General features: G+C 39.6%; 1 protein-coding gene across 2 annotated transcripts in view; it reads left to right on the top strand.

The window, feature by feature from the left end:
• The first annotated feature begins 631 nt into the window (after window positions 1-631).
• The window catches only part of PLIN3 (perilipin 3), a 35,592-nt gene continuing 12,004 nt past the window's right edge, over window positions 632-24,219 (top strand). The window contains exons 1-2 of one of the 2 annotated variants that reach the window (XM_074308427.1): window positions 632-651; window positions 20,653-20,860. The gene's annotated coding sequence lies outside the window, so the exon portion shown is untranslated. Of the gene's footprint in view, window positions 652-20,652; window positions 20,861-24,219 lie in introns of those variants that run through there. The other variant, XM_074308438.1, reaches the window with a different exon arrangement.

Here is a 24,219-nt window from a genome sequence, read left to right as displayed (position 1 = left end):
TATTCTCAACAGTATAATGACCCATGACTGCTCTGAGGAACTTAGGATGAAAAATTTTACTCATACCTCCTAGAAAAGACATGATTATATCTGAATACAGATTGAAGCATACTCTCTCTCTCTTTTTTAAATTTTATTTTACTTGAGATTTTTAGGTTTTTAAAAATTAAGATGAAAAAAATCTGTGTTTTCTTTCACAACATGACTTTATTGGAAATATTTTGCATAACTTCATATGTGGTTTCTTAATGGGATCTGGGGGGTGAGGATAAGAGAAAGACACTGGTACTCAAAAGTTTTTTAAAAACAAATACAAAAAATTGTTTTAAAGGTAAATGAGGGAAAATATTAAATAAATAATGTTTAAACTTTTAAAAAAGTACCAGTGGGACCCATGCACCAAGAATAAGCATATTACTGACTTCTGAACATTAAAAATCTATTAAGATGACACTATGACTCACACATGTTTTAATCTGTCAACAAATCCTGCAATGTCATGAAAAAGAATCAAAGAACCTGCATTCAAATTCTGCTGTGATACTCATTAGCTGTGTGACCACAGGTAAATTACGTAACCTCTAGGAAAATTTTGTTTTCCATCTCTAAGGGGCATATTAATGCCTGTGCTATGAACCTCGCAGGGTTATGGTATGGAAAGTGCAAGGTAAATAAATTTTTATAAAAACATGAGTTAGTAGGAGTACTTCATCTCTCTAGGCTTCAGTTTATATATTTTTAGAATGGGGGTATGGGCTGTGGGGGTAATATATATGATAGATCAGGTCCTTTCCAGCTCTAATGTGAAATACAGTTACTGAGTATGTATACATATATATACATATATATATATATGCACATATATACAAATATAATACATATAATACATAGTACATAAAACATACACAGGTAGTATAATTATATAAAATATTCACACATATTTACAGATTATTTATATTACTATGTTTATTGCTATATAGTACTATACTTAATAATATATACACAAACAATATATATATAAACATATACTTATAGATTATATGTTGCATATTTCATATAGATATATTTATATTTACTATATTTATCACTGTTTTATAATATATATTTAATCATATAATATATACATATAAATATATTTGTAGGTTATATGTTGTATATTTCATATAGGTATATTTATAGTTAATATATGTATCACTACATATTGCTATGTTTAGTAATATACTATTAGCATACAAATAGTAATATGCTATTACCATATTTACCGCTCCTATCCGTTCTCCGTTCAGTTACCAAAGTGATTTTCCTAAAGCAAAGTTTCAATCATGTCATCTAGCTCCCTACTCAATAAACTCCATAAATTTCTTATTGCCTCCAGGAACAAATATGGAATGCTAGATCTGGCACCAAAAACCTTTCATAATCTAGTCCCCTGCTACTTTTCCAGTCTTCTTATACCTGTTCCCCCAACATGTACTCTCTGATCCAGAGGCACTGACTTCCTAGATGTTTCACAAACAAGTCATTTCATTTTCTCTGAATGCCACAAGGCCTGAAATGCTCTTTCCCTGTTCTTCTCAGACTACTGACCTCCCTGGCTTCCTTTAAGTCCCAACTACTATCCCACCTTTTACTGGATGGGTTCTCAATCCCTCTTAATTCCAATGCCTTTCCGGACCTGTATGTGCCAAAATGTTTGTGGCAGCCCTTTTTGTAGTGGCTAGAAACTGGAAAATGAATGAATGCCCATCAATTGGAGAATGGTTGGGTAAATTATGGTATATGAATGTTATGGAATACTATTGTTCTGTAAGAAATGACCAGCAGGAGGAATACAGAGAGGCTTGGAGAGACTTACATCAACTGATGCTGAGTGAAACAAGCAGAACTAGGGGATCATTATACACTTCAACAATGATACTATATGAGGATATATTCTGATGGAAGTGGATATCTTCAACATAGAGAAGATCTAATCCAATTCCAATTGATCAATGATGGACAGAATCAGCTACATCCAGAAAAGGAACACTGGGAATTGAGTGTAAACTGTTAGCATTTTTTGTTTTTCTCCCCAGGTTATTTTTACCTTCCAAATCCAATTCTTCCTTTGCAACAACAACAACAATAAAATTCGGTTCTGCACATATATATTGTACCTAGGATATACTATAACATATTTAATATGTATGGGAATGCCTGCCATCTAGGGGAGGGGGTGGAGGGAAGGAGGGGAAAATTCAAAACAGAAGGGAGTACGAGGGATAATATTGTAAAAAATTACCTATGCATATGTACTGTCAAAAAATGTTATAATTATAAAATTAATAAAAAAAGGAATAATAAAAAAATTCTAATGCCTTTCCTCTATCAATTATTTCCTATTTATCTTGCCTATAGCTTGCTTTGTATATATCTATTTGCATATTGTCTCCCCCATTAGAGTGTAAACTCTTTGGGGATAGATTTTTTAATCCCTTTTTCTTAACACAATGATAATTACATAATGCTATAAAGATAGTGAAGCTTTTTACATATATTCTCTTCTTGATTCCTATAAGGAAAATACTATTGTTATTATCCCCATTTTACAAGTAAGTAAACTGAGGCTGGGGGTATGGCTTGCCCTGTTCCTCCTCCTACCCATCCCCATTCCTCATAACATTTGGGTAAACATGGGGGGACGACAATGAGACAATGTTATCCTTTTCTAGAGTTACCAGTTCCCCAACTGTCACCTCAACAGGTGTCAGTAAGAATAATGAGCGTTAAGGGTGGGTTTCCTGTGTGGTGGGGGCTGAGGGAGTGGGGTTGGTAACAAAGGAAGGCCAGGAACCCAGGTGGACCAACTGGAAATCCTTCTGAGAAGCACTTAAGGGACACGCTCACTTCCTGCCCTCTCTAGAGGGTTCTCACACTTCATTGCCCCACTCCCAACCTCCTAAACAGTACCCCCTCAAATCAAGAGTTCTCTTAGAATTACCAATCCATTCCCTCGACAAAAACGTATGAAGCCATTATGTGGCTGAAAGACAACTGGATTTGCTGGCAAAGGAAATGAATCTTGGACAAATTCCTCCCTTTTTCTATGTCTCAGTTCTGCCATCCCCTCCCCAAACAGAGAGCTTCCTTAGAGTTCTAAATCCTAGGATCGGTATGTAAGGAATACATGGATCTGCTTCAGGGAATCCCTTGAGTGAGCATCCTGCCCAGCCCCCTACCCCACCATTTGGTCCATCAAAAGATATCAAACAAGTCTGGTGCTCTCCTATGGCACATGCAGCCCCTTCTCTCATGGGGCTGTACCCGTCACATTTGTTGACCTCCTAGGATAGGGCTGTGGCTCAGCGGATCCTGGGCACTGAATTTTCCCCGCCTAGCTCAGAGGAAGGAGCAGCTGCCTCCTAGGAGCCCTAGGGCATCCCATGGTCCTCCCAGATGAAAGAGACCCTCCCCCCCCAATCATGTCCTGCTACCGGATACCCAGAAACAGAGAGGACTACCAGCTCTGAGGTGAGACTTCCTGTCTTGTGTTTGTGTAAGGTGTACTTGATCTGCCCGGCCATATTCCCCATATTCCGGGAGCTGAGAACAAAGGGAAGTTCCAGGTCCCCCGAGGCCAAGAACAGCCTGTCCTTTTTGGCGGGACCAGGGCAGCTGCCAGTCACCACAGAGAGAGGAGAGAGGGAGGGTCTGGGAGCTGGGACCTCCCTCCTCCGTCCATCTGCACACCGAGTCTCCTAGGGAACAGCCAGGAGTCCCCCATTCTGAGGCAGCTTCTTCAAGGTCTGACCCACATAGTCTGGGAGAAAGTTTAAGGCAGAATCAGAAAACGGGTTCCAGTATCAAAGGCTAAAGGAAGGTGTGAATTATCGATATTTACATCCCCTTCACCTTGTCTCTCATCCCATTCTATATCATCCGGAATCACCAAAGGTTAGAACAGCAAAAGGGACCTCAAGTAATCTTTTAACAAACCCTTGGAGGGGTAACAACTTGCAAAGGCTATATAAATGTAATAGGGAGACGTAAAAGTCTTCTGACTAGAAATCCTTCTTTCCAGTAATAGAAATAGCTCATATTTTTTTAAATTAAAGCTTTTTAATTTTTAAAAGATATGCATGGATAATTTTTCAACATTGACCCTTGTAAAACCTTGTGCTCCAATTTTCTCTTCTTCCCTCACCCCCCTCCCCTAGACAGCAAGTAATCCAAAATATGTTAAACATGGTAAAAAAAAAAAAAAATACATGTTAAATCCAATATATGCAAACAGATCTATACAATTATCTTGCTGCTATACCCAGAGAAGGAACACTGGGAATTGGGTGTAAACTGTTTGCACTATTGTCTTTCTACCCAGGTTACTTATTCCTTTGGAATCCAATTCTTACTGTGCAACAAGAAATTTGGTTTTACACACATATATTGTATCTAGTATATACTGTAACACATTTAACATGTATGGGATTGCCTGACATCTAGGGGAGGGAGTAGAGGGAGAGAGGGTAAAATTTGGAAAAGTGAATACAGGGAATAATGTTGTTAAAAGTTACCCATGCATATGTACTGTCAAAAAAAATTATAATTATAAAATTAATTTAAAAAATTATCTTGCTGCACAAGAAAAATTGAAACAAAAAGGAAAAAATGAGAAAGAAAATAAAATGCAAACAAACAAGAATGAAAATGTTATGTAAAAAGCATACTCACTGATCCACACTCAGCTCCCACAGTCCTCTCTATAGATGGCTCTCTTCATCACAAGATCATTGGAGCTGATCTGGATCATCTCATTGTTGAAAAGAAATAGCTAATATTTCTATAGCACTTTCAAGTTTACAAAGCATTTTCTTCCTAACATCCCCATGAGGTCAGTCAGTAGAACAAGGATTACTAGCTCCATTTTGACCCCATTTTACAGATAAAATGCTAGAGGAATTATAATATACTAATTTTTTTCATTCTTCATTAAACATTGTTTTTGTTTTTGTTTGTTTTTTATCAAAAACAGATGCAGGTTTATCAATTGTTTTTAATTCCCCAGACCAACAATGCACCCCGAGGGAGGGGAGAGATGTAGAGGAACACAGACTGGAAATCTGAAGAACTGGGATTCAGATTTATCTACTACACACATGATCCTAGGACAATCAGGAGACTGACCATCCTTCCCCCTTAGTTTCAACATCTATAAAGTGGGATAAATAGTAACTCTTATCTCTCAGAGTTTCCCTGAGAATCAAATGAGATAATACATGTAAAGCAACCCTACATAGAGGAAATGTGAGTTATTATAAGATAACATGAAGGGTTAGCCATGCTTACAAAGTGTCTGGGACATAATGGAATATTTCACAGAAGGTCAGAGCAATCTTTTAAATTGATAGTTTTAGATTTAGCAAAATCAAAGCCATATGAATCTAACTAAATGCAGAGATTATCAGAAAAGAGAAGAATACTAATGTCTCCTGGGGAAAGGGGGGAAATAGGAGAGGCAGAGTTGCCTTTGCAATGGGGGTACTGGGAAGGGGGGAGGGAAATGACAACTCAGGATTGCTCACTTGGACAGCAAGACTGCTAGAATAGTCATCAGATTACATGATCTGCACTCATCAGGTGAGCAATTTAAGAGCACCAGTGGGGGAGAACTGGAGCCAGATGGGGAGTTCTCTCAAACTGGGCTTCCTACCCCAGCACAAGCCTGACCCTACCCACAGGAACATTTTCATATTAGAAAACAAAGATGGCAATCGGAAACAGCATCATCCAATGGCAAGAGCATTTACTTGTGAACTTGTGAAATTTAAAATTTCTTTTGATAACTATATTTCAATATAATTAATTTCTCTTGAAATCCTGTATATTTCATGTTAGGCATTTAAAAATTTTTTCCTGAGAAGGAATTATCCTATGGGCTTCATCATACTGCCAAGGGAGACCAGGAAACACTAAAGCAGGAGTTCTCAAACTACGGCCAGCGGGCCAGATGGGGCCCCCGCTAAGGACTTTTGTGCGGCCCTCTGGATTATGGCAAAATCAGACTGGAAGTGACCTAAATGCGCGTTAGCAACGCACACTTCCGGCACTGGGTTGAGGTTCATAGTTTTTGTTTTTACTATACTCCGGCCCTCCAAAATCTGAGGGACAGTGAACTGGCCCCCTATTTAAAAAGTTTGAGTTCCACTGCGCTAAAGATTAAGAACTCCATTAGAGTTTCAATGCAGTAGTCTTGGGTTCAAATTTTACCTGAGATGTTTGTTCCCTGTTTGCAAAATCACAACACTATGCTGCTTTTGTTTCTCCATTTAAAATGAGGAACTTGGACTAGCTAGTCTCTCCAGATAACTTCCAGACTTTGATGTGTTATTAGGATTGGAAAATTAGATTTCTGTGGCCTTTCCTGTTCACTGCTATCCTGGGATCTATGATTTTTCTCAGTGTGGCAATTTCCCCTTCATCAAAGCAGACCGCACTCCATGCCAACTTCATAGATGATCCTTCCAGAATTGTATGACCAAAAAGCAAAAATCATTATAATGCAGTCAAGGGTGATAAAGTCTCCCTGAACCAGCTGGCACTAGCTCTCTGCTAAGACCCAGGGAGTCCTTGCAATTTGGCAAGACCTGGATACAAGAAGATATCAGGGCAGGATTTTATTAGATGGACACAGGCTGGGAGTGAATAATACAGAAAGAATCATTTTCTCCTCAAAACTTCCTTTAGACAAGGACACTCCACAGAATAAAAACCGAATTTTCAGCTGACTCCTATCTGCCTCAGCACAAGACAGTCTTTATTCTCAATAGTCTTGCACATGGGAGAAAGCACAGATGGTCTTCCCAGGTAGCCCCCAAACCTCTGATAATGGTCCAGTCTGCTTCCCTACAGAAGCGTGAGTGTTTAAGGTAATTCTGTAGGCAAACAGTTCAGATCAATGGTCAGTTCAGATCAATGATCCTTTCTTTACTGTCACCTTCAACATCAGGACTCAGCTTGACAGAACCTCTCTTAGTAAACTTTCAACAAAGCCAGGTATTCAAGTCAGTATTAAATACCTGCTATGTTCAGCCATTGACTTAGCTGTGTAAATTTGGCCAAGCCATTACAGATTCTTCATATATACATATAATGAGTTGGTTGGACTACATAAGGGGTTCTAAAGCTGGGATCCATAGGTAGGTGGTGCCGTAGTGCACAGATTGCTAGGACTAGAGTCAGGAAAACTCATCTTCCTGAGTTCAAATCCAGCCTTAGACACTAACTGGGTGATCCCCAGCAAGTCTTTCACCTTATTTGTCTCAGTTTCCTCATTTGTCAAATGAGCTGGAAAAGGAAATGGCAAACTATTCCATTATCTTTGCCAAAAAACCTCAAATGGAGTATTAGACACAACTGAAATAAATGACCAACAACAATAATATGAATCTGGATGGGAGAGAAGCCCCATTGCTATTTCAGTATAATTGTTTTCCTTTGTGTTTCTCAGTATTTTATTTTATGCATTTGAAAATATCGTGAGAAGGTCCATAGGTTTTACCCACCTGCCCAAAGGGTCCATGAGCCAAAAAGGATTAAGAATCTTTGGAAGAGGGTCAGCTAGGTGGCACAGTGGATAGAGCACCAGCCTTGAAGTCAGGAGGACCTGAGTTTGAATTTGAGCTGACATTTAACACTGTGACACTGGGCAAGTCACTTAACCCCAGTTACCTTAGGGGTAAAAAAAAGAATCCTTAGAAGAGATGGTCTCTAAAATCACAAGGAACTATGACAATGAAAAATGGTCCACTCTGCTGGAAGGAGAAGAGACTCAAATAAATACAAAAGGATTAATTAGAGAGGGTGACAGCTGTCCCCAAGCTGCTACTCTCCATCTTTTAATTTTGCCTCTCCTTAAACTTTAAATGTTTTTTGTTTGTTTTTTGGAGAGGGAACTGGAAGGATGATTTTCCTAGAAGAGGGAATGGATGTTTTTCCATGTTTTTGCTCAATATGCATACAACCCTGCACATAAATGTGCTTCTATGATGAGGGGCTAAAAGCTAGAGAAAGATAACCCTTTGGTCCTAGGCCAGGTGTCTGAACAAAAATGAACCATTCTGGGCCTGCGGGAGGCCTGGCAGGATCTGCAGTAGGCCGAAAGCCAGGCCTCTCTTCCCTTTCATCAACTCGGGGATTTTCAAAGACCCGGGCTATCCAGTGGCGCTAATAAATACCTTTGACTATATCTAAACAGACTCCCTTCTCCTGCAGAGAGCGCATGTCTGGCCGGTCCCCTCCCCCAGTCCCTCAGACCTGGGCTGCATTCCTGCCCCGAGGCCAGGAACACAAATGCTTGGATCAAATGAGCTGGGCACAAAAATGTTTGCATTAAATGGTTTGAGCGCCTGCTGCGTGGAAGGTCAGGTCAGTCCAGTCGGACATTAAAATGCTGGCCCTGCACCGATGGCTGCCTGGCGTCTTGCTCAACCAGGGGCGATGGATGAACAACATCCCCCAAAACGCCAGATACCTACCGACCATGCTGGCAGGAACTGAGAGACTCAAGTTGTTCCCCACCTTACAAAAGCCTCTTAACCCCGAGGGATGGGAGGGCTGAGAGAGGAAGGAAGGGCTGGAATTCTTATCCCTGAAAAGAAATGTCCTAAGGGATTCTGGGTCAGACAACTTGAATTCATCCTACAGCTGACTCAGCCATTTACTGCAAGCATGTGATCTCATCTCAATGGGATGTGACCCACCCAATTAGTGTGGGGCCTAAAGCGGGTCTCTGTGCTAGGGTCCAACTGGACTCATCCACAAAGGAGCCCGTCATTTTCTCCTTAAATTAGCTTCTCCTCCCAACTCCTGTTTGTCTTGAGATGACCACCTTCTTTCCCATCTCCAAGGTTTTTTCCACATCCTCTTTTATTTGGCGCAGAAAGCTTTCCCAGCCTGGCCCTCTCCCACCTCTCCAGACTCCAGGGGTTCTCAAACTACGGCCCCGGACCAGATGCGGTCCGCTGAGAACGGGTTATGGGGCCCGCTGAGGACGGGTTGTGCGGCCCGCTGAGGATGGGTTGTGCAGCCCGCTGAGGACGGGACAGGTTATGCGGCCCGCTGAGGACGGGTTATGCGGCCGCTGAGGACGGGTTATGCGGCCGCCGCCGGGTTATGCGGCCGCCGCCCAACGGGTTATGCGGCCGCCGCCGATGGGGTTATGCGGCCGCCACCGACGGGTTATGCGGCCGCCACCGACGGGTTATGCGGCCGCCCACGAAGGGTTATGCCGTGCTGAGGACGGGTATGCATGTTATGCAGCCCGCCTTTATGCCCGCTGGGGTTATGGCAAAATGGGCTGACGGGCGGAAACAGAGTGTGACCTTTTGTTTTTACTATAGTCCGGCCCTCCAACAGTCTGAGGGACAGTGAACTGGCCCCCTATTTTAAAAGTTTGAGGACTACTGTACCTTACTCCCCCTCCATACATGGCCTCCAGCGCAAGCTTCAGTGCTGCTCCTTGCACAGGACACTCCTAGTCCAGTCTCCAGGCGTTTCCTGTCCTTGGACCACAGACTTGGAATATTCTACCATCTCCTTAAAAATCCCTAATTCTTTAAATTCCTTAAAATTCTACCGGAAACCTTTCCCAGTTCCTCTTAATGCTAATGCCTTGCCTTTGTCATGCTCAATTGATCCTAAAACTTGCTTAAGATTATTCTCTTATTGTCTCCTCCGTAAGCTCCTTGAGGACAGGGATTGGTTTGTGCTGTTTGTTTTACTTTGTATCCCCTGATTTAGGACGGTGCTTTCCTCATTATTCAGTCCTTTTCAGTTGTGTCTAATTTTCCATGACTTCATTTGAGTTTTGGAGGTGTTTTTTGGCAAAAATACTGGAGTACAATGCCATTTCTTTCTACAATTCATTTAGGCAGATAGGGTTAATGAAAAGTAAAGAACTGAGCTAGTAAGAGTCTATGGCTGGAGTTGAACTCAGGAACGGGAGCCTTCCTGACTCCAGCAATGAAACCATTGCACCACCTAGCGCCTGAGACTTGGCTTATAGTAGGTATTAAATAAATACTTGATGGACTTACAGAGCTATAATCCTGGTTCTGACTTTCATCCATTCTTTCTCATCGAAATAACTTCCTAACTCAGTATTTTTTTTTTTAATTTTTAATTTTTAAAAATTATTTTATTTATTTATTTGCTGAGGCAATTGGGGTTAAATGACTTGCCCAGAGTCACACAACTAGAAAATGTTTAAGTGTCTGAGGTCACATTTAAACTCAGTTTCTCCTGACTTCAGGGCTGGTGCTCTATCCACTGCACCACCTAGCTGCCTCACTCAGTAGTTTTTAAATTTAAAAACCATAAACTTGTTTTTTTATATATATTTTAATAACTATAATTCAATATAATTGATTTTCTTTTTAATCCTATGTATTTTATTTTATAGGGGCAACCAGGTGTTGGACTTGAAGTCAGCAAGACTTGTCTTCCTAAATTCAAATCTGGTTTCAGATACTTACTTCTCCTGGTGCAAGTCACTTACCTCTGTTTGCCCCAGATTCCTTATCGGTAAAAATGAATAGAAAATGGAAAACCTTTTCAGTATCTGCCAAGAAAACCCCGATTAGGATCATAAAGAGTTGACCATGATTGAAATAACTGAACAATAGTAACAACCATATAAAGTAAACTGTGCCAAACCCATTTGACTACTTGGAAGCAGCTCTAGTCAAAGTATGACTGAACAACAACAAAATTATTTTATTTTATTCTGACAAGGGATTTTTCTGACACAAAAAAATCAAGAATACTTGTCCTAACAGAAATCCTTGCTCCCTATCTTTTCCCTTGCTAATTCACACTGGAAAAACTACCTAAATAATTTTTTCAAAGCATAGGGGTGACCTTTCCTACTCATGAAGCTTCAATAGCTCCCTATTGCCTTTTGGACAAAATAAAAATGCTTTAGCTTGGGAAGTAAAGTCCTTTATTGTTTGGGTCCAGTCTCTCTCTGGATGTATTTCACATTACTCCTCTCTACCTGCACTACATTCTACCATCAAACTAGAGTTGTCGAAGTTCCCCAAACTGTCATCTAGGCACAATATAAATAAGAAAAAGAAAGCTAGCCCTTGCCCTCAAGGAGTTTACAATCTAATGGGGCAACATAATACAGAAAAGGAAGCTGAGAGCTTCCTTTTGGTGAAATGACAGAGACCAATAGTGAGTCTTCCTTAAGGTAAACTTTAAACTGCCCTAATATTGCAGTCCTAATATCCCCATTTACTGATGAGGAAACAGAAGCTGACAGAGGCTAAATGATTTAAAAGCCCAGGGTTGTCACATAGATTATATATGAGATTGGAGTGGAATTCAGATTTTCTTGACTCCAGAGGTCTCCTGCGCCATCTAGCTGTGGAATAAGGGTCCACGTGGACAAATGTTCAGTCCTCAGTCCTGTCCTGCTCTTTGGGACCCCATTTGGGGTTTTCTTGGCAATGAGACTGGAGTGGTTGGCCATTTTCTTCCTCCAGCTCATTTTACAGATGAAGAAACTGAAGCAAACAGGTTAGGTGACTTGCCCAGAGACACACAGGTAGTAAGAAGTCTGAAGCCACATTTTAACTCAGATGTTCCTGACTCCATGCCAGACATTTTATCCACTACAGAGTAACTAAAGACAGAAGAATAACAATAACCTTGCTGCTCGTAGAAAGGTTTTATAATTCTAAAAATCTGAAAAGAACCGGAGGCAGCTCCACCAAAATCAATGCTCAATGAATTCCGTTTGTCTGCTACATTGTGGAATAGCTTTGATTTTTCTAAGACTATTCCCCCTTCATCACAATAAGAATTCTTGCGTATATTACACAAAACACTATTAAAACTCATATTTTTCTAGACATGGCCAATGAAAGAATTTATTTTGCTTTTCATTATACGTATTTATTATATTACATATGTTTTATATATATGTGTGTGTGTGTATTTTTTTCCTTTCCTTTGCAAAGGAAGGTAAAGAAAGAAGGTAGATTTTTGTGAATTGCAAAAAAGAAAATTAATTAAAAATAAAATTCTAAACATTTCTTTCAGAACTATAGTTAACAGAATTCATAATCAAACAAGAAACAGTAAGATCACAAAAGATAAAATGGACAGTTTAATTACATAAAAATAAAAATCTCTTACGTGAATAAAATCCATCATAGGATAAGAAAAGTAATCATTAATTTAAATATATATATATATATATATCAAATATCTTTGATATCCAGGACATAAAGGAAATTGCTAGAGAAGCCATTCTCCAAAAGATAAGTAGTCAAAGGATACAATAGTGGTTATAAGAACAAATGCCATCTCTTAATAGCCATATGGAAATTTCTTTGAAAGAATGAAAATTAGGTAGTGAGGATATATAGTGGATAAAGCATTATGCCTGAAGTCAAGAAGATCCAAGTTCAAATCAGCCTCAGACATTTACTATGTGACTGTGGGTTAGTCATTTAACTTCAGTTTACCCCAATTTACCATAAAATGAAATAATACCACTTACCTCCCAGAGTTGTGAGAATGAAACCACAATTTGTATAGTACTTAACACATAGTAGATGCATATAAATGCTAGTTATTGTTATTAAATCAAAACTCAAGTTTAGTTTCTTTTTTAATAATATTTTATTTTCCTAAATATATGCAGATAGTTTTCAACATTCACCTTTGAAAAACTCAAATTTACTTTCAAAAAACTTTACAAGTATTTTATCCTCACCAAAACTCTATGATATAAGTTCTCCACAGTTACTATCCCCATTTTACAGATGAAAAACCTGAGGTTCAGCAGTTAAAAGACTTTCTTTGGGTCAGAGATGATAAACATTTGAGACAAGATCTTCCTTATTCTGAGAAAAGTAATCTATTTACTATATCAAACTGTTTAAGAATAAACATCTACACTCAGATTAAATGAAGTGACAAGCTTTGGCAGGGTAAAAGTAGGCAGACAAAATACTCTCCCCACCCTTTTAGGATAATGTTAAATGTTACATCTATTATGCTATATACATTTGCTATCAGACTAGGTCTTTGTTAAAGGAATAAGTTGGGGAAAGTGGATGGAGGTTTTGGCATGGATTGATTACTGTTCTTTGGTCTCACAGAGGGCCAAAATAATATCATGATGTTAGAGTGAAGTTATAGTGTTCACAACTGTGGCCCATGCTTGGAACGTTCTGCCATAGGTCGAGCACAAATAGTTCCCGTGAACATTTGGCATGGATTTTCTAACTTTGTGCATACTGAGTTTCTTTTGAGCTACTTTTATTCTGCTTTGTTCATTTTTTTCAGCACCTTTTTTATGAAGGCATGTCATTCCTGGCAGTCCTTTGCCAGTGTCTCCCACGTCATACAATCAATTCCAAAGTTCTGAAAAGAGAACTTGAGAGTGTCCTGCTTCTTTTGACCACCACGTGTGCACTTGCTTTGTGTGAATTCTTCTAAAATAGTGCTTTAGGCAAGCTTATGTTTGGCATATGAACAATGTGGCTGGTCATCAGTAGATTTTGAATGGTTGGCAGTTCAGTTTGAGAAAGGACTGGTGTCTGGTACCTTATCCTGCTAGGCAATCTTCAGAATCTTTCCAAGACAATGTCTTTCCAAGACAAACTTGGCCAGTTTACCAAAGTTGGAGTTAGAAACATTTTTCTAGAGTGACTGCAAAGAAAGGACGTATTCTGCAAAGCTGGGGTAGTTTTTTAAAATTATTTTTTAGATTATATATGTACATTCATTTTTTTACATATTTCCATAATTGTCATCTTGGGAGAGAAAAATCAGAACAAAAGGATAAAACAATTAGAACAAGAAAACAGAAGGGAAAAAAGGGTGAAAATAATATGTTTCAATCTATATTCAGTTTACATAGTTCTTTCTCTGGATACAGATGGCATTTTCCACTCAAACTTTATTGGAACTGAAATTGTTGTGAAGAGCCAAGTCTATCTATCATAGTTGATCATGACACAATAAAGCTATTCCGTGTATCATGTTTTACTATGTTCCATGTTTCTCTGGTTCTGCTTGTTTTAGCATCAGTTCAAACAAATCTCACCAGGCTTTTCTAAAATCAGCCTATTCATCATCTCTTATAAAATAACAATATTCCATTATTTTCATACACCATAACTTATTCAGCCATTCCCCAGTGGATGAGCATGGACTCACTTTCCAATTCTCTGCCACCATAAAGAGTTGTTTATAAACAGTTTTGCATGTATGGGTCCTTTTCCCTCTTTTACAATTTCTTTGGGACACAGAGCTGGGATGGGTTTTTCAATCAAAATTAATCTAGTCAATAAGTTTATGTGCCTATCAAAAGGAATGAATAACATGACAATTCAATTGCTACTTGCAGGAAAGTGCTAAGCCTTCATCACTGCCTACGCCTTACCATAATGACCCTTGATGAGGTCAAGGAAAAATTTTATGAAGATCTGAAGACCCTCATCAATGTGCCAAAAGAAGATAAATTTATAATTCTAGGTGACTTCAATGTTAAAGTAAGCTCAAATTGCCAAACATGATAGGGAATCCTTCGGTGTTAGAAACAGCAACATTAATGTTCACCCATTAAATCTATTAAAACTTTATAAAAGTAAACAAATAAGAGAGGATCTTTATCCTCAAAGGAGCTCATAGATTGACGTTCTACTGAAGTCAAAATTCAACAGACCTGATTTTCCTGGGACTTCTTCCTATCATCTTGATAGCGATTCTTGAATGTCACACAAAACTCTGTTAAATGGTTTTGGTTTAATATATAGAGAATTGATCCTAATTTATAAGAAATCAAACCATTCTCCAATTGATAAATAGTCAAAGGATATGAACAGACAATTCTCAGATAATGAAATTGAAACTATATGCACTCATATGAAATAGTGTTCCAAATCACTACTGATCAGAGAAATGCAAATTAAGACAACTCTGAGATATCACTACACACCTGTCAGATTGGCTAAGATGACAGGAACAAATAATGATGAATGTTGGAGGGGATGTGGGAAAACTGATACATTGTTGGTGGAGTTGTGAAAGAATCCGGCCATTCTGGAGAGCAATCTGGAATTATGCCCAAAAAGTTAACAAACTGTGCATACCTTTGATCCAGCAGTGCTTATATCCCAAAGAAATACTAAAGAGGGGAAAGGGACCTGTATGTGCCAAAATGTTTGTAGCAGCCCTTTTTGTAGTGGCTAGAAACTGGAAGATGAATGGATGTCCATCAATTGGAGAATGGTTGGGTAAATTGTGGTATATAAAGGCTATGGAATATTATTGTTGTGTAAGAAATGACCAGCAGGATGAATTCAGAAAGGCTTGGAGAGACTTATATGAACTGATGCTGAGTGAAATGAGCAGAATCAGAAGATCATTATACACTTCAACAACGATATTGTATGAAGATGTATTCTGATGGAAGTGGATATCTTCAACATAAAGAAGATCCAACTCACTTCCAGCTGATCAATGATGGACATAAACAACTACACCCAGAGAAGGAATACTGGGAAGTGAATGTAAATTGTTAGCACTACTGTCTATCTATCCAGGTAACTTATACCTTCGGAATCCAATACTTAATGTGCAACAAGAAAATTGGATTTACACACATATATTATATCTAGGTTATACTGTAACACATGTAAAATGTATGGGATTGCCTGTCATCTAGGGGAGGGAGTAGAGGGAGGGAGGGGAAAATCTGGAAAAAATGAATACAAGGGATAATGCTATAAAAAAGTTACTCATGCATATATACTGTCAAAAAAATGTATAATTATAAAATTAATAAAAAAATGATTTTGGTTTATTTTAAGCTCGTCTTAGGCAATGTGAGGATCTTGTTAAGAATAAACTTGTCTTGATTGTACTTATCATAGAAAGAAGGGATATTGAATGCCTATTCCAGCCTTTTGCCCTTCATTCTCTAAGGAAGGATTTTCATGCAAGACCTAAATCAAAGCTTACATGGAAATTGGGCAGAAGCTCTTTTGGTCATTTGAACAATCACTTAAAGAAATGAAAGACCAACCCCTTGCAACAGAAACAGGCTATTGACTGGTCTGCTGTCTCTAATCTCTCCCTGTCCAATCCATCTTTCACATTCTGCAAGAAAATTTTTGGACTGCTCCTTTGAATGATTATGGCACCTGTCCTCTCCAACTCAAAAACCTTAGTGACTCTCCATTTCCCATAGAATAAAGTCCAGCCTTTTTCATCTATCACTCAAGGGCCTTCACCATCCAGCCTCAACCTTTCCAACTTAATTTCACTTCTAATTTTTTAGCACAATGCCTAACATATAATAGGTTCTTAATAAATGTTTATGATTGATTGATTGATTAAATCTGGGCTGGAAAGCTCAACACCCAGACACATGCTGTGTATATACTGAAAGGTACTGAAGACATGGAGATGAAGTCCCATGTTGAAGCAGCTCCAGTTTGGAGCGCTATCTGGTGTCCCATGCAGGGACTGCACCCTCAATAGCCATGCAGATAAAAATCCTCCTCTCCCACTTTGCACATTTATAAATACTGAGAAAGGGGAACAATAGTCATTTAAAGCCAGCAAGGAATCATTCCTCTTAATTTTAGTACCTTCCCTCTGTTAAGTATTTCATATATATATATGTGTGTGTGTGTGTGTGTGTACATATATATATTTATAGGATTTCATACATACACACATTTCTTAGTATGTTGTTTCTACCATTAGATTATAAAGTACTTGAAGGCGGAAACAAGCCTTTTCTTTTTTTTGTATTTTGAGCTTAGCACAGTCCCTAGCACCTAGTAGAGGCTTGCTAAATATTGATTTATTGATTAATTAGATTAATTAAAAACAAATTTTATTAGAGTAACCTTATTTCCTTTTCAATTAAATTATTAGGGAACTGGTATTATATAACTAAATTTTAAAAATCTTCCATAATGGAAAAAACACTAATTTTAATTAGAACGGCTTTGACCTTGTGTAAGTCACTTACTTTAACCAGGCCCCCAGTTTTCTCTTCGCATAAAATAAGAAGGCTGAACTAATGGCCTCCATATTCTCTTTCTGAGATCCTAGGATATCTTCAGGACATTTTATAAAAACCTTTCACAATCTGGAGCATTATGGCTGAATGATCAGTTAGGATGATTCCTACTCCATATTTGCTGAATATTTGAGTCAAAAAATAACAATTCATGAATCCCAGAAGGAGATTTACATTGAAGTACCATAGGGCTCTATCATTGACCATTTTTTGACCATTTTTTCTTTTTTACCAATGACTTGAATGGAAATAAAGAAGATATGCTTATTGAATTTATGGATTTATGTTGGATGATAGAATAAAGGTCCGAAAAGATCTAAACACCCTAGAATGTTGGGCTAAATTAGAATAAAATGGAAAAAAAATCCTAAAAAGATGAAATTTAATAGGAATCAAAGGAAGACATCTCATAACCATCTAGTTCATACCTATACAAGTACTTAATTGGCTTCCATTCTCTCCCAAAGTAGCTTATTCTACTCAGATTGTGAGGAAATATTTCCTTACAGGGATGCCAAATGCATTTTTCTGCTACTTTTACCCTTTGTACCCCTTGAGGATCAGTAATTTTGATCCAAATTTTAAAATGTTTTAGAAACACCCCTCTTCCATGTATTCTGATGGAAGTGGATATCTTCAACATAAAGAAGATCCAACTCACTTCCAGTTGATCAATGATGGACAGAAACAACTACACCCAGAGAAGAAACACTGGGAAGTGAATGTAAACTGTTAGCACTACTGTCTACCTGCCCAGGTTACTTATACCTTCGGAATCTAATACTTAATGTGCAACAAGAAAATGGGATTTACACACATATATTGTATCTAGGTTATATTGTAACACATGTAAAATGTATGGGATTGCCTGTCATCGGGGGGAGGGAATGGAGGGAGGGGGGGATAATTTGGAAAAATGAATACAAGGGATAATGTTATAAAAAAATTACTCATGCATATATACTGTCAAAAGAAATTTATAAATAAAATTTAAAAAATAAAAAAAAATAAAGAAAGAAATACCCCTCTTCCTACTCAATAAAATATAAACTCTTTAGCTATTCAAAAATCTTCCAGTTTTGGTTCTATTTACCTTTCTAGCTTTATTTCACAGCTTCCTGTTAGTCACTTTTCAGTCACATCCAACTTTATGTCCCCTTTGAGAATTTTCTTGGCAAAGACACTGGAGTAGTTTGCCATTTCCTTGTCCAACAAAGTTTACAGTTGAGGAAACTGAGGCAAATAGGGCTGACTTGCCCCCTCTGTGTCTTTGTGGTTAGAGTACTGAATTTGGAAACAGAGGTTCAAATCCTGTCTTTGCTGTTTTACAATTTATATTACCTGGAGGCCTCAATTGCTTCTATAAAATGTTTCTTAAGGTTTCATCTTAAAGTGATGATATTCCTTCATCCCAATCTTGTCCTTGTGATTCTGACTCCTTTCTTTGAGACTCAGCCCAAGTAATCCATGAAGACTTCTACCACAGGCTGGGCTCAGTTTTGATCAGAACACAATGAGATTCACAAACCATCTAATAGTTTAAAAAAAAGAGGTTTTAGTCATAGCATAGAGATGACACTCAACATGCATTCATGGCTGGTTTGGGTGGGAGAAAGTTCCCTTTCAATGTTCTGGTCATGCTGGTGCATAGACTCAACAACTTTCAGTCCAGTCTGAACCTTTCTGACCCCATGGTCCATAGAACACCAGGCCCTTCTATCCTCGACTATCTCCTGAAGTCTGTCCACATTCGTGTTTATTTCTTTGATACGATAATATTATATCTAGTATCCATCTCATCCCAGGCTGTGGCCTATTCATTTTGCCTTAAATCTTTCCCATCATCACCATGTTTGCAAAGTGTCGCATCTTCTCATATCTGACCAAAGTATTTAAGCTTCAGCTTTAGTATTTGACCCTCCAGTGAATAACTCAGAGTTACACAGCTAAAAACAATCTGTGATAGGAATCAAACTCAGGTCTTCCTGAATCTAAATCCAGAACTCTATCCATTCACGGTATGTAATTTCTATATACTATTTTAAGATGCTTCATATCTGGTTATCTTTCATGGACAACAATTAACTATTTCTTTACATGGTATTCCTTATTTCTACTTAAGTTTCTTGAAGATATACACACTTTAAATGCTTTAGCCTTTTTTTTTTTTTCCCTAGTTTAACATAGTATGGCACACAGAAATTACTTAATGAATGTTAACTGACTGATTTGTAACTTCATTAAATTGACTGTTCCTTCTACCAATAAAAGTGGGATGGGGCAGGGAGGGAGAGATCCTGGGAGACTCCCATTGTAGAAACTCCGTGCACTAATTTAAATGGGCAACTCCTTCACAATTGACAACTTTTAGTTTTCAAGAGCAGCAAGTCATCCTTCATACCTGAAATTCACTTTCTGCTCATCTGCTTTTGTTGTCATTTTCAGTCAAGTCCGGCTCTTCCTGACCCCATCTGGAGTTTTCTTGGCAAAGATACTTAAGTAGTTTGTCATTTTCTTCTCCGGCTCATTATACAGATGAGGAAACTGAGGCAAAGTTATGTGACTTCCTCAGGGTCACATAACTAGTAAATATCTGATTCCAGATTTAAAACACTGGCCATTCTAATTGTGGGGCAGCTACAGGGTGAAGTGCTTCCTGCACCGGGTTTAGAATCAAGAACATTCACTTTCACGAGTTCAAATCTGATCTGACCTAGCTGCTTTTTCTCCTCATCTATACTTTTTAAATTGCTCTCTCCCTACAAGAGAGAAGTAACATTACCCTTGCCTTTAGTCGCATTATTTGTGTTTTTTTCTGCTCCTTGAGAAGAGGGATCCCCCCGCCCCGTTTTTGTTTCACCAGCAATTAGGTTTGGGTAAGATACTATGCCTAAAGTCTTAACTGTAAATACGGGTTGCTGTTATTATGGCTTGGGTAGTAAGTGACAAAGCTGGGATTTTGAACTCGGGCCGCTAGATCGCTTCTCCCACTCCCTCCCAGGGACAATTCATTCATTTAATGTTTATCGAGCACCTGCGGCGGCAGAGCTTTGTGTGCGGGGCGCCCGGGGGCAGCTGGAGAAGGTCTAGCCCCCATCACCGTCGGGTACAGCCGTAAGCGGCCGACTGAGACGAGCGAATACACAATATCTGCGTCGCTCTATCCTCGGCCTCAGATCCGGGAGGCCACACGGAGGCGCGGGAGAAGTGCCCACAAAGGCCCGGGCTGTGATGGGGGAGAAGGGCCACGGAGCGAGGTTAAGCCTGAAGGCCGGCCACAGCCTCCTGTTGCTTAGAGGTATCCCCTCCAAACACCGAGGGGAAGTCGAGGCACAGAGCGGGGAAATTCAGAGACCAGTTACCTCCCCAGCAGACTAAGCCCCCTAAGAGGTCTTTAAGATCCAGCTCTGGGGCTCGAAAGAATGCTTCCCCACCCTCAACCTGCCCCGCCCAGTCCCGCCCAGTCCCGCAAAGTCCCGAGGCTTCGGAACCGGGCAGCCACCACTTCCCCAAGTTGCAACATTCTAGCCAGCCCCGAACTCCCCATTGGCTGGCGTGAGGAAGGCCCCGATTCTAGATTCGCTCCGAGGGCCTGTCCATCAGGCGTCTCCTCTGGACTACTTTAAAAGTCCCTCCGCTCGTGATCTGCACAAGTTGGAGTTCCTATTGATCCCAGTCCAGCTTGCCGAATTCCGCCCCTAAGTCTTTGCTACTCCGCGTGGTGAGTGGTAGGTGACCATCCACGTCGACCCAAAACATTTCCCCTGGGTAAGTGGACTGGGGGGGGGTGACCCAGACAAGGTGGAGAAGGGCCTGGCTTGCCCCACGGACCAGGTGTGGCTTAGTTTTTTGGGTGCCTGTGCATTTGGGTGAAGGGTCAGTCGTTAATCCAGCACCTCGGCTTTCTTTGCCGATGCCATATGTGCCCACGTATGGAGCAAAAAGCACGCGCGAGCCACTGGCCAAACTCGCCACTCCAGGAGCTCCTACCCCCGCCCGCCCCCACTCCTTCGAAGGCCGCCTCTATTCCAGTTTCCTGGGTAAAAGTGGGCGGGGTGCAGGATACTTTGTTGAGAGGGCCTGGACCGGTCGCCGGGTACTTTGCCATCTCCTCCGTTGTTTATGGCCTTCAATGCCATCGTTGGGGTGAGGGCTTTACCAAGGAAGTAGATTTATTTCCCCCTTGAGCCTGCCAGTTAACTTCCCCCAGCTCCTTGTGAGAAGGGAGAGTTTCCTCACCTCGGGGACCCTTCATCCTTTCTAAGTTGCCTCGCTGCCCTTCCTGGGTCGAGTATCGGAAGGCAAGCCTTGACCTGGGGCCTGAAGGAGGATGTGAAGGGTCTAGGTGATCCCTCTTATTTGCCCCACTCTTCATCCATTATCAGCTAGTTCCGGATGGCTCCCATTTAATTCCTTCCTTCTCTACTACTGAAGGGGTGGAGTTGAGCAAAGTCCCAACCTGTGTGAGCCAGACCTGAAGATGCAGATCGAAGTTTTAGCAGAAGTCCCAAACCCCTCGAGACGGAAGATTTTAGGGCTACGCTAAGGTTTTATAAGCCCCCAATTAGAAGGGGCTGGGACTAGAAGGACTTTCACGTCCGGGGTCGCTTTGCTGAAGTTAAAAGAATAGGATTTGGAGCTCTAGTCCCAGCCTGCATAAGGAGTGCCCAGGAGCATGGCTCACACTCTTATGCAAAACAAAGGGGATAAATTAGCAATTTCTGGTCTTTTAAAGGCTTTTAAAAGTTACCTACTGCTTGAAGTCTGGGATCCGTTACTGTTGACTCTTTTGTGACCCTTTTAGGAGTTTTGGCTTTATGGAGTAGTTTGCCATTTTCTTCTCCTGCTTATTTTACTGATGAAGGAAACTTGAGCCAAGACAAGTAAATGACCTGTCCAGGGTCATACAGCTAGTATGTGTCTTGAGGCTGGATTTGAATTCAGGTCTTTTTAACTCCAGGCATGGTGTTCTATCCGCTGCACCACTTAGCTGTTCCTTGTATTGGTCTTAGGAGCCCTCTTGTTGAATGTTGTCCACCTCTTTGTAACTGAGATCTTACTTAGAAAATCACTGACTTAATTGGTCAAAGCAGTGTTTCCTTGAGAAAGTATTCCAGAGTTTACAAGTGGATAATCTGCCATAAAAATACTACTGTATTCCCTTAGCCCCTTTAATACTCTCCTCCTCCCAAATCCAGACATATTTATAGCCTGTCAAAATTAGGATATAATAGCTCTCCTTTAATTGAGGGAAAGGTCACAAGTCCTACTCACAGTTTATAGGGGAAGAGCAGCCATCCACACCCCTTCCCTTTACTTGGAATAGGTATGGAAATCGGGGAGGGGCTAATGCCCCTAAAGTTTAGAGCTCTTTCCAGCTGGTGAAACCACCCCTTTTTTCTCTCCCCCACCTTAACACACAGCTCTATTAATTTGAATCATTTCTTTCAGCCCCAAGTCAGTATGTAGGTAACCAGTCAGAAAATGTAAGATTTGTTTAGCCCTTGGTCTACCAATTAAAATTTCTTTATCCTCTTAATAACTGCTTGAATTGAGTTCCTTTCCAAGTGGATTGATCTCCTACAGGAAGCAGTTGGGCCTGGAGGCAGGGGAGGATAGTGACCTGAAGAATTCGAATTTGACTTTTTTTTTTTTCTTTTTTTTTTTATATAATTTTTTTTCCCACAGTATATATGCATGAGTAATTTTTTTAAAATAATATTATCCCTTGTATTCATTTTTCCAAATTATCCCCTCCCTCCCTCCCTCTACTCCCTCCCCTTGATGACAGGCAATCCCATACATTTTACATATGTTACAATATAACCTAGATACAATATATGTGTGTAAATACCATTTTCTTGTTGCACATTAAGTATTAGATTCCAAAGGTGTAAGTAACCTGGGTAGATAGACAGTAGTTCTAACAATTTACATTCACTTCCCAGTGTTCCTTCTCTGGGTGTAGTTATTTCTGTCCATCATTGATCAACTGGAAGTGAGTTGGATCTTCTTTATGTTGAAGATATCCACTTCCATCAGAATACATCTTCATACAGCATTGAAGTGTACAGCGATCTTCTGGTTCTATTCATTTCACTCAGCATCAGTTGATGTCTCTCCAAGCCTCTCTGTATTCCTCCTGTTGGTCATTTCTTACAGAGCAATAATATTCCATAACCTTCATATACTATCATTTACCCAACCATTCTCCAATTGGTGGACATCCATTCATCTTCCAGTTTCTAGCTACAACAAAAAGAGCTGCCACAAACATTTTGGCACATACAGGTCCCTTTCCCCTCTTTAGTATTTCTTTGGGATATAAGCCCAATAGCAGCAATGCTGGATCAAAGGGTATGCACAGTTTGACGACTTTTTGGGCATAGTTCCAAATTGCTCTCCAGAATGGCTGGATTCTTTTACAACTCCACCAACAATGCATCAGTATCCCAGTTTTCCCACATCCCCTCCAACATTCATCATTTATTGTTCCTGTCATCTTAGCCAATCTGACAGGTGTGTAGTGATATCTCAGAGTTGTCTTAATTTACATTTCTCTGATCAGTAGTGATTTGGAACACTCTTTCATGTGAGTGGATATAGTTTCAATTTCATCATCTGAGAATTGTCTGTTCATATCCTTTGACCATTTATCAATTGGAGAATGGTTTGATTTCTTATAAATTAGGGTCAGTTCTCTATATATTTTGGAAATGAGACCTTTGTCAGAACCTTTAACTTTAAAAATATTTTCCCACTTTGTTACTTCCCTTCTAATCTTGTTTGCATTAGTTTTGTTTGTACAGAAACTTTTTAGTTTGATGTAATCAAAATCTTCTATTTTGTGATCAATAATGATCTGTAGTTCTCCTCTGGTAATAAATTCCTTCCTCCTCCACAGGTCTGAGAGGTAGACTATCCTCTGTTCCTCTAATCTATTTATGATCTCATTCTTTATGCCTAAGTCATGGATCCATTTTGAGCTTATCTTGGTATATGGCGTTAAGTGTGGATCCATATCTAATTTCTGCCATACTAATTTCCAGTTTTCCCAACAGTTTTTTCTAAATAATGAATTTTTATCCCTAATGTTGGTATCTTTGGGTTTGTCAAAGACTAATTGC

Source organism: Sminthopsis crassicaudata, chromosome 1 (assembly GCF_048593235.1).
Source record: "Sminthopsis crassicaudata isolate SCR6 chromosome 1, ASM4859323v1, whole genome shotgun sequence".
NCBI lineage: Eukaryota > Metazoa > Chordata > Mammalia > Dasyuromorphia > Dasyuridae > Sminthopsis > Sminthopsis crassicaudata.
Note: the sequence above shows the minus strand (reverse complement) of the source record. Positions and strands in the feature narration are given on the sequence as shown.